The following is a 12570-nucleotide window of genomic DNA, read 5'->3' as shown; positions in this document are numbered from 1 at the left end:
AGTAATAGCGGGTGATGATCAAGGTGATAGTAATAGCGGGACACACCTCTAAACGTGTTAGAAATTCTAGTTATAATCTTACATGGGGAAAGTAGTACGAGTACAAGTCCACGTAAGATTCCTCTCCTATTCAGACTTGAGTCCATTAGGCAAAGTAGTGTAAGGGAGGGAAGGGCTGGCTCAGGGCCAGAGGGCAGAGCAGGGCAGCCTGGTGGTTGATGTGCGTCGCACACGAAGTGCTGGTGTATTCTTTGGAAGTAAATTATGTAATGAGTTACTTAAGCTTTGGCTGTGTGTCTGTAGGAGAGGATGATGCGAGGCAGACCGCTAGATAGATAGATAGGTACATTAACATAGATAGATAGATTGATAGATATATAAATAGATAGATAGTAGAGAAATAGATAAAGTTAGATAAATAAATAGATAGATAGTAGTTAAAAATAGATAGGTACGTTGATAGATAGACCAACAGATATATAAATAGATAGATAAATAAAAAGATACATGAATAGATAGATAGATTATTATATGGATAGATAGATACAAACATACGTAGATACAGAGAGAGAGAGAGAGAGAGAGAGAGAGAGAGAGAGAGAGAGAGAGAGAGAGAGAGAGAGAGAGAGAGAGAGAGAGAGAGAGAGAGAGAGAGAGAGAGAGAGAGAGAGAGAGAGAGAGAGAGAGAACGCTTATTGATAACTAACAGTTACACTTACATATATATTAGTGTGAATGTAGACTTATATTATAGGCTAACATTACATAACATTACATTACATTACAGGTGAAGTGGTACTGACATGCTAATTTTACAGACATTTCCAGGCTAAAATTACAGGCATTTACATGCAAATATTACATTATATTACATTACAGGTTAGTTGAGGTGAAGTGGTACTGACCTGCTAACATTACAGGCACTTACAGGCTAACATTACATTACATTACATGACAGATGTGGTGAGGTTGGGGTGAGTTGAGGTGAGGTGAAGGTATTTACATGGTAACATTGCAGGTACTTACGTTACATTACATTGCATTCCATTACAGGTGAGGTGAGGTGGGGTGAGGTGAAGGTGAAGTGCTTCTTACATGCTAACATTACACTACATTTTTATTTACAGACTAACATTACATTACATGACATTACTTTTAATTAATGTTGGTCTGCCTTACATACTACAGATATTTACATACATATATATTACATTACATAACAAACATATATGCATTATATTACATACATTATATTACATACATATATACGTTACTTACGTATACATTACATACATATACATCACATTATTCACATGTTACATTACATTACATTATTTACATATACATCATTACTTCATATAATCATATTCCATTACCTTATATCACATACATACATATACATTACATTATATTATTTACATATACATCATTACATCATATATACATTATATTATATCACATACATTGCATTACATATACATTTACATCACATTCCATTACACATATTAGAGATATTTCACAAATATTACATCATTAATGAGGTCCTTACATGGTAACATTACCTCACCTCACCTCACAAACATTACATACAAACACTCATACACATTACTTACCTTCTCCGGATGGCGGTGCTGCTGCTGCTGCTCGATCTTCCTCTTCTTCTTCTTCTTGGTGCTGGTGATCCTCTTCTTCTTCTGGTGGTCCTTCTTCTGGTTGTTGTCCTCCTTCTCTTCTTCTTGATCCTTTCCTGCGCAGGCTCCTTTGCTGCCTCAGACACCAAGACACGCCCGTCGCTCTCATGCGACCTTAAGTAGGGCGCGGGCCAAACGGGCGTACTATATGATGCCCGAGTTTTTTTTTTTTTTTTTTAATTTATTTTATATTTTTTTAATTATTTATTTTTCATAATTTTTTATTCATTTTTTATATATTTTTTCCTGTGCTGCCTCAGACACCAAGACACGCCCGTCGCTCCCATGCGACCTCAAGTAGGGCGCGGGCCAAACGGGCGTAGTACTGTACGATGGCTGAGTTTTTTTTTTTTTTATTTATTATTTTTTTTTTTTTAGTTTTTTACTTTTTTTATTTATTTAATTATTTTTTTATTCATTTATTTTTTTTTCCTTTGCTGCCTCAGACTCTCCCATGCGACCTCAAGTAGGGCGCGGGCCAAACGGGCGTACTGTACGATGGCTGAGTTTTTTTTTTTTTTTTTTATTATTTATTTCTTTTTTTTTTGTTTTTACTTATTTAATTATTTTTTTATTCATTTATTTATTTTTTCCTTTGCTGCCTCAGACACCAAGAGACGCCCGTCGCTCCCATGCGACCTCAAGTAGGGCGCGGGCCAAACGATGGCTGAGGCTTTTTTTTTTTTTTATGTGGTTGTTGTGGTCTTCTTCTTCTTCTGCTGCTGGTGTTGGTCCTCTTCTTCTTCTTCTTCCTCCTTTGCTGCTGCTGGTGTACCCTCCTCTTTATTGCGGTCACTACGTGGACTACCAGATACTGATTCTCTCCTAGCCTATCCTAACCTAACCTAGCTAAGTGTTAACCTACTTGAGTGAGTCAGTAAGGCAGTTCTTGTAGTTCCCAGCGTGAGGGGAGGGGTGGGGGAGGGCAGCTCTCCCCTGGGCAGTGGATGATCTCTGAGTTTTTGCAAGTTCCGAGAGGGTATCGAACCCACGCTTCCCTCACGCCAATCCAAATATCATCACTCTACCCACTGAGCCACGAGGACCCAACACAGTATTATGCAAAGTTGGTCTATTTCCCCATCTTATGTTCAAGTTGCACTGGGCCGTGGGAACCCCAGCACAGCTGAGGCTACACAAGATGTACTCGAACACATCACTTCCCTAACGGTGTTCATGCCGCACCAAAACTTCAATAGACAATGACTGCTGCCAATCTTGATGTGAACATTGACACTGACAACGATAATGAGATACAATGAAGTGCTGCACACTGGTGGGAGTATCAGTCATGGCGTGAAAATAGTAGTAGGTCAGATGAAACAACTTGAAAAAGGCGGCGATTCTTCAGGTGTGGAGTCTCCCTGTGATAACCACTACTCTCACTCATTCACATCATCCTCTGGTAAACTGTGGAACTCCCTACCTGATTCTGTATTTCCTTTTTCCTACGACTTGACTTCTTTTAAGAGGGAGGTTTCAAGATATTTCTTCCTAAATTTTGGATAACTCATAGAAACCTTCAGGGACCTGGCATCCCAGTGGGCCATTTTCTTCAATTTTTGCTGCCTTTGGCCACTTTCTGTTCCTGCATAAAAAAAAAAAGTGATGTGGCCAGGATTCGAACCCGTGTGCCTGTAACCCCTTGGACCCGAAAGCGCACGTGGTTCCACTCTACTTATATTTCAGTGATTATCGTTTTTCATTTTTATTTTTGTTTTCAGTGTTTTTGGTGAACAGTGGTGGCAGTGATCATTTAGTGCGCCGCCTCTTCTGTTTGGCAGCTTAGACTGTGACGCTGTCTGTTATTCACTTGTTGATTTATTGGTGCATTTACCTTCAGAGTTAGGATAATGATCACTAATGGTATTGCTCTTATTATTATTATTATTATTAATATTATTATTATTATTATTATTATTATTATTATTATTATTATTATTATTATTATTATTATTATTATTATTATTATTATTATTATTATTATTATTATTATTATTATTGATAGTAGTAGTAGTAGTAGTAGTAGTAGTTATCTATTATTAATTTTGTTATTATTTCCATTCATTGTCTTTATTACTGTCATTATTGATATTATTTAATTATTTTCAGCATTATTCAATTTACTATAATTATTGTTATTCTTACTATTATTTTCATCATAATTGCTAATGATAATGATAATAATAATAATAAAAAAAATAATAATGATAATAATAATAGTAATAGTAATAGTATTGATAATAATAACATAATAATAATGATATTGATAATCATAATAATATTATTAATAATAATAATAATAATAGAGAGAGAGAGAGAGAGAGAGAGAGAGAGAGAGAGAGAGAGAGAGAGAGAGAGAGAGAGAGAGAGAGAGAGAGAGAGAGAGAGAGAGAGAGAGAGAGAGAGAGTGAGTGAGAGTGTGTGTGTGTGTGTGTGTGTGTGTGTGTGTGTGTGTGTGTGTGTGTGTGTGTGTGTGTGTGTGTGTGTGTGTGTGTGTGTGTGTGTGTGTGTGTGTGTGTGTGTGTGTGTGTGTGTGTGTGTGTGTGTGTGTGTGTGTGTGTGTGTGTGTGTGTGTGTGTGTGTGTGCATTTTGTGGCTGTGTTCTTTTGGAGTGTCGTGCGAGGGAAAGAGAGGAAGAGTGGTGTGTATGGTGAAGGAAGGGATGAAAGTGAGGGAATTGTGAGTGTTCTGTGAGGGAGAGAGGGAGAGGAGAGGGAGAGTTAGTGTGTGGTGTTCTGTGAGGTGAAAAAAAACTTATTTCTTGAAGGATGAGAAGAAAGAGAGGGAATTGTGAGTGTTCTGTGAGGGAAAGGGAGGACGAGTGGTGTGTTTTTACGGTTGTAGTGACAGATTGTTAAGATTTGTGCATTATTAACAGGAGAGCTCTATCTAGTCATCTCTGTGGCCTTGGGTGAGAGAGCATAATGTTTTTCAATACAGGCTAGATACCTGCTTCATGAGAAGGAAAACATTAGGTATACACGTTTAAAAACATGAGGAAATAATCAGATAAGGGAAGCTACAGTTAACCGTCACACCTACACGTGGCAGTCCCTCTGTAAAGCACACTCAGCCATCTCCACTAGCCATCCTCATCCATAAAGCTGTGTAATCTATGAACACTGCCATTGACTCACCACTAACAACCCAATTACTGACTCCACTCCATTCATCCTCCACTCTTTGTGTAAGGACTTGAACCACAGCCCACAAAAACACCTGCACAAAACACGAAAGGGGAAAACAAAAATGCTGGTCAGGCCACATCTGGACTATGCAGTACAATTCTGGTCCCCACATTATAGGCAGGATATAGGTCTGTTGGAGTCAGTGCAAAGGAATATATGTAAAAAGATACAGGGGGTGAGGGATATTCCCTATGAAGCGAGACTGAACAAACCCAATCTGCATTCCTCAGAGAGACGTAGGTTAAGAAGAGACCTGATAGAAACATTTAAGTGGTATAAGGGTTTTAACAAAGGGGATATGAACGAAAATCTTAGGGTTAGTAGCGGGGACAGAACCAGAAATAATGGGTTTAAACTTTAAAAAATCAGGTTCAAGAGAGAAATGAGAAGAAACTGGTTTTCAGACAGAGTGTTTGATGAGTGGAACGGACTCAGTGGTCATATAGTCAGGGGTGAGTCAATAGGGAGCTTTAATCATACAGGGAGTGCCGCGTGTAGGCCTGGTGGTCTCTTGCAGCATCCCTCTTTTCTTATGGTCTTATGTAGGTGAAAGTAATCGCGTGAAGTCCCAAGAGTTCTCAGATTTTAAAGTTGCTGAACTAGCAGTGGACTTTGAAGGTTGTGTATCGCGCGAGGAGGAGGAACGAGAGGAAGGTGTCTCGTTAATTGAATGGACGCTGTGACGGGAGGAGAGAGTGTGATCAAGAGGAGGTGGGAAAGGAGAAGCAAAGAAAGGATGAGAAGAGGAGAAAAAGAAAGAAGAAAAATAGATAAAAGAATAAACAAATGAAAAGTAAAGCTAGAGGAAAAACAAAGATATAAAGGAAAGGCAGAGGAAAAGGCAAAATGAAAAATACATGAATGGAGGAAAATATATAAAATAATAATACAACAACAATAACTTCAAAGGTCCGTATTTTTATATATATATATATATATATATATATATATATATATATATATATATATATATATATATATATATATATATATATATATATATATATATATATATATATATATATATATATATATATATATTATATATATATATATATATATATATATATTATATATTTTTATATATTTTCCTCCATTCATGTATTTTCAGAATAATAAGAATAAAATAAAATGAAATGAAGGAAGCTGATGATAAGGGAATGACTAAGGAAGTAGGAAGGAATGATATCTACGTCTACTACCACACACCTCCCGTCACACACCTACTTCTACCACGACACACCTACTTCTACACATCTGCTCTTCTACCACACACCTCCCGTCACACACCTACTTCTATCACTACACACCTACCTCTACACATCTGCTCTAGTACTACACACTTACTTGTAGCACCACACATCTAACACTACACACCTACCTCTACACATCTGCACTGATACCACACACCTACGTTACCACCAGACACTTTCACTGTCTTCTAACATAACCTAACCTGAACTAACCTAACCTAAGTACAAACTAACCTGAAGTAACCTGATTTGAACTCACCTAACCTAACTTAACCCTAACCTAAAGTAAGCCGTCACCACGCACCTGCTCACCACAATGTCCAGCTGGAGAATCTGTACACGTGGCCACTGAGGTAGTTTTGGTGCAGACCTTTCCCGCTGAACGAACACCGACACCAGCGTAACACTATTACATGACAACTCATTGTTACTCTCAGCTGTTTGTCACTCTTATTTTGTGACGCGGAAACCAAGGCAAGGACTAGTGCGTGTTGGGTGACAGCCCACACACACACACACACACACACACACACACACACACACACACACACACACACACACACACACACACACACACACACACACACACACACACACACACACACACACACACACACACACACACACACACACACACACACACACACACACACACACACGGACACACACACACACACACACACACACACACACACACACACACACACACACACACACCGGGTAGCTCAGTGGTTAGAGCGCTGGCTTCACAAGCCAGAGGACCGGGGTTCGATTCCCCGGCCGGGTGGAGATATTTGGGTGTGTCTCCTTTCACGTGTAGCCCCTGTTCACCTAGCAGTGAGTAGATACGGGATGTAAATCGAGGAGTTGTGACCTTGTTGTCCCGGTGTGTGGTGTGTGCCTGGTCTCAGGCCTATCCGAAGATCGGAGATAATGAGCTCTGAGCTCGTTCCGTAGGGTAACGTCTGGCTGTCTCGTCAGAGACTGCAGCAGATCAAACAGTGAAACACACACACACATAAACACAGACACACACACACACACACACACACACACACACACACACACACACACACACACACACACACACACACACACACACACACACACAAGGAAAGCTCGAATGTACGTGAATCTATTTCTTTAATTTATTCATACTCATTTTTCCCAGTAAATAATAAACCAACTAGAGTCACTGAAACTACAGGAACACTAATTGACCACATTTGGACAAGTGATATTGAGTCTCTCGCCTCCACTAACATTTTACATACTGATATTACTGACCACTTTCCTGTCATTGCACAATTCAACTTGAAAACTCTTATCAAATCTTACAGCATCACCCCAAATTATGTTAGTGTAAGAAAATTTACAACCATATCTCTAGAGAATTTCAATAGTGCTATTTCAGAACAAAATTGGTCTAACGTAATGCAATCCTCATGTTCAAATGAAAGTTATAACGCATTTTATAAAAACTTTGCCTCGCTCTCCCAACAATATTTTCCTTCAAAACTCATTCGCGTTGACAATAAACATGACAAAAGTCCCTATGTTACACCAGCACTAAGGAGAAGTATTACTGAGAGGAACCGTTTGGAAAGATTAGCAAAGAGATGGCCTCTAACATATAGGGAAACTTATAAAAAATATAGGAATCAATTAACATCAACATTAAGAGCTGCTAAGAGAAAATTTCATCAAGACCAGATAAGTGCCAACCAGGGAAATCCAAAATCTCAATGGAAATTGATTAACAACCTCTTGGGTAAATCTAAATGTACAGCAAGCTCAAAATCCATTGAACTAAAGCCAACAAAGTCAGATATCCCAGATACATTTAACAACCATTTCCTTAGTCTTGGTAACAATTTAATAGACAATAACGATTCATTCACACAGTACCTCCATAATTCTCCGAACTTCTCAGTGTACTTCTCTCCAGTGGATAAAGAAGAAATAGAGCGCTATATAAAGAATTTAAAACCCACCGCCCCAGGATACGATGACATTCCATCGATAGAAATTAAACATATTTTACCTCACATTGCCCCACCACTAATGCACATCATAAATTTATCATTTAGATCAGGTGTATTTCCTCAGAAATTAAAAGTTGCAAAAGTTGTCCCGATTTATAAATCAGGAGATAAGAGAAATGTAAACAACTATCGTCCTATTTCTATGCTACCAGTTTTCAGTAAAATATTTGAAAGAGCCATGTCCACACGACTTGTTAAATTTTTAGAAGAAAACAATTTACTCACTGAAAGTCAACACGGTTTCCGTAAAAATAGCCTTACAGAATCAGCACTTTTACAATTTGTCAGCAATGTTTACAACTGTTTAGAACAAAAGCTTTATTCAGCAGGGATTTTTTTGGACTTATCTAAGGCATTTGATTCATTGGATCATAAAATACTTCTCACAAAATTAGAAAATGTAGGTGTTAGAGGTGTGCCACTTCAGCTCTTCTCCAGTTACCTAAGTAATAGATCTCAATTTGTTTTTTGCAACTCAACTACTTCTAATCCCAAATAAATAACAAAAGGTGTTCCACAGGGATCTATACTAGGCCCTATATTATTTTTGGTATATATTAATGATACTGTCCATGCTAGCTCCAAATTTAAGTTCGTCATTTATGCAGATGATATAAATTTCTTAATAACAGAGAAATCACTGAAAAGCTTGCATAAAAATCTAACATCAGAATTACTTCTTATAAATAAGTGCATGAAGGCAAACCAACTAATGCTGAATATAACTAAGACTAATTACATCCTATTTCGAAACCGATCATTAAAATATGAAATTCCTCCTGTAAAATTAAATGACAATTTAGTACATAAAGTCGGTCATACAAAATTTTTAGGCATTCACATAGCTGGAAACTTGAATTGGAGCCATCACATAGCATCTGTAAACCTCAAATTGTCAAAATTATGTGGAGTGCTGTACAGGGTTAGACATCAACTCACAAAAGAGGCACTAATGTCAATATACTACACTCTCTGTTATCCGCGTCTCATGTACTGTGTATCTGTCTAGGGATCCACTTGACCGTCTTTCTTGAAGAAAATAACTATTACCCAAAATAAAGTAATCAGATGTATGTTTTTTATGGGAAAATATGATTCCACTAGTCAAGTATTAAACACAAACAAACTGCTTAATTTCACTTTTATTCACAAATATTTTCTACTACTTTGTATTATAGACACATAACTTTGTATTCTGGAAATACCATCCTTTTTAGTATTGCAACTAATGTGTACCATACTTGAGGCAACATTAACAATTTAGTTTGTCACCCATTCCGCACCATCCTTTATAAAAACAGTATAATGTACATAGGTCCTCAAATATGGAACACTTTACCACATCATATCAAACAAGACATTCATAGTATTACCACCAGTGTTTTCAAAAGGAGTATAAAAAATCACCTTTGTTCTCTCCAAGTCACAGGAACTTAACATATCATACACCCATAACTTATTATGTATCAACATGTAAAGCTATCGGTACATGTGTAAATTATTGCACTGTAAGTTGTAATAAATTTGTTTTGTATGTGTATATGCAAGTGTGTAATATATCGTATGCCACAATAATTAATATTTGTGTATATGTATGTGTGAGTGTGTAACCTACTGTGTTGGTTAAACAATTAAAATTCATGTATGAGTCTATAATATGTGTGCGTATATCTATTGTTACAATAGTGAATCTGTCTGCCATGGAGCTCTGGGTCGGCAGACAGTGTGCCATTAGTTCTGTTCATTAAGATAATCAAATGTTGTAATTGATTGGCAATAAACATTTGAACTTGAATTTGAACTTGAACACACACACACACACACACACACACACACACACACACACACACACACACACACACACACACACACACACACACACACACACACACACACACACACACACACACACACACACACACACACACACACACACACACACACACACACACACACACACACACACACACACACACACACACACACACACACACACACACACACACACACACACACACACACACACACACACACACACACACACACACACACACACACACACACACACACACACACACACACACACACACACACACACACACACACACACACACACACACACACACACACACACACACACACACACACACACACACACACACACACACACACACACATATTATAGTAACCAGAACCATCGTTGCTTAACCTCAGTGATGTAGCGAGAAGCGGCATATAGTGAACACGGTGCGGTCGTTGGCATTACCGCGAGACAAGGGAGTTTGGTTAATTTAGCCCCGAGGTACTCCATACGTATACCCGCACCACATTGACGGAAAAACTTTCCAGGTATTAGCGGGGCTGGAGCGCGGGTGGTGTTGACTGCTGCTTGAAAACCCCTTGAGTGCCTCTCGGATCACCACTGCTCCTTTACAGGCACCTTCTGAGGGCTGAACAAGGGTATAAATGAGGTACATTTGTCTTATGATTTAACCCCGTCAGTACCAGGACGTGTTTTTATATTCATTCTTTATACTATTTGGCGACTTTATTCAGCTTCAGAAGCTTATGTGGGGATATAAATAGTGAAGTCTCTGGTTTTTTATCTTTTCACCTTCATAGATCCTTCCTAATGTAAGTAAAATCGTCTAATTACACAAAAAGTCATGATAAAAATGCGTTCCAGTAATGAAAGGGTTAAGGTAGAAAAGGGTAGAATTGACGCCGGAAATGAGTGGATCAAGGCAGGAAAATGATAGATTTGTATCGTCTGGAAAGGCTAGAAAAAGAGTAACAGTATTTCATCACTACAAATGCCACTTTTCTTCTTATTTCCTACCCTCTTCTTCTGAGAGTGGTACCTCATGCTCCCGCCTTCCCTTCACTCCGTGCTGGGAACCGTGCAAGCTGCTCCTGCCAACATTCTCTCTCTCTCTCTCTCTCTCTCTCTCTCTCTCTCTCTCTCTCTCTCTCTCTCTCTCTCTCTCTCCTGCCCGAGGTCAGACGCTCTTCAATGGAGCTCTGTATCTAGTTTGATTTTTACCGGCTAACCTACAAGTGTCGCTAAAACAATACACCAAGGAGCTTCTCTTGTCCCTGCGCTATGCTGTTAATGTGAAAAGTCAAGTGAAACACTTAGCACAAGGAAAATAACCGCAAAAAAGTGCCTGAAAACCTGACACCCACATCATGGCAGACACGACCATGGCTCCCCCACCCCACCACTCTCTCCAAGGCCCCACCGGTAAGCCATCTATCAACAACCCTACTAAGGAATATCTGTATGCCAACTTCACCAAAGTGCAACTACAGAAACACTGCCGATCCCTTGGACTGACAAACGTGTGGGCCACTAAAGATATCCTGGTGGAGATGATCATGAAAGCATCACAAGAACGCGAGGGAGCAAGTGAGGTTAGTGATGCACTTGTACAACATCTTGAGCACGACCCAAACAATTCTGGGACTGGTGATGATGAACCAAGACAGAAAACACCCCAGCAATTACCACCTGGCACTGATGGAACAATTGAAGAGGAAAAAAGTGATGCTTTGGAAGAACTTAAGAATGAAATTCAGAAAATAAATACAGTGATTGAGAACCTCTGCACTCGTATGGCAACACTGGAAGCTGGTAACACAGGTCAGAGGGATGGTGAGGCCACACCTGTCCCCGGCAATACTCTCGCCTCCATTAATGACTTGTGTGAACGTGTGGCTGCTCTAGAGGACATATTCAAAAGTGATCAAGAATCGCAGCTTCTCCCAAGCCATGACTAGTACTACACACGCCTAGAACAACGCATCTCCGCTATAGAGGCGAAATATGAAACACGTGGCAACAGCGACGAGCAACCCAGCGCGGCACCAGGGAGGACGGGACACCTGAACGACCCACCAACCGGCAACACCGCATCACGAGGTCAGGTCACTGGTGAGCCCACTACACCACACACCCTTCTTCTTGGTGATGTCAGTTTCATGAATATAAGAATGTGTGACTTGTCTAACAAATGTAAGATAAGGACTCTGCATGAAGCCACCCTTGATCTAATGAAAGATTGGGTGAAGGAGAAACTCGCTTGGGCTCCAGCGAGTTGCATAATCTACGGAGGACTCTTCGATATACTGGACGATACAGCAGACACAGAGAAAATAATCAACAATCTCAGTGCGTTAGTTTGTGGGTTGAAAAATAAAAAATGAAAAGATGATTATCTATGTGTGTCAACTAGTGCCCAGTGTATTCAGTGAATTAATACAGCAGAAAATCAGTGAGCTGAACGAGCAAATCAGTAAGTGGTGTGAAGTGAATGGTCTCTCCATAATCAACCCAGAGCCTATGTTCAAACTGGATACAGGTGAAATAGACGAGGCTTGCTATGAAATA

Source organism: Portunus trituberculatus, chromosome 34, assembly GCF_017591435.1.
Source record: "Portunus trituberculatus isolate SZX2019 chromosome 34, ASM1759143v1, whole genome shotgun sequence".
NCBI classification, from domain to species: domain Eukaryota; kingdom Metazoa; phylum Arthropoda; class Malacostraca; order Decapoda; family Portunidae; genus Portunus; species Portunus trituberculatus.
The sequence above is the reverse complement of the archived record's forward strand: the minus strand, read 5'-3'. Positions refer to the sequence as shown.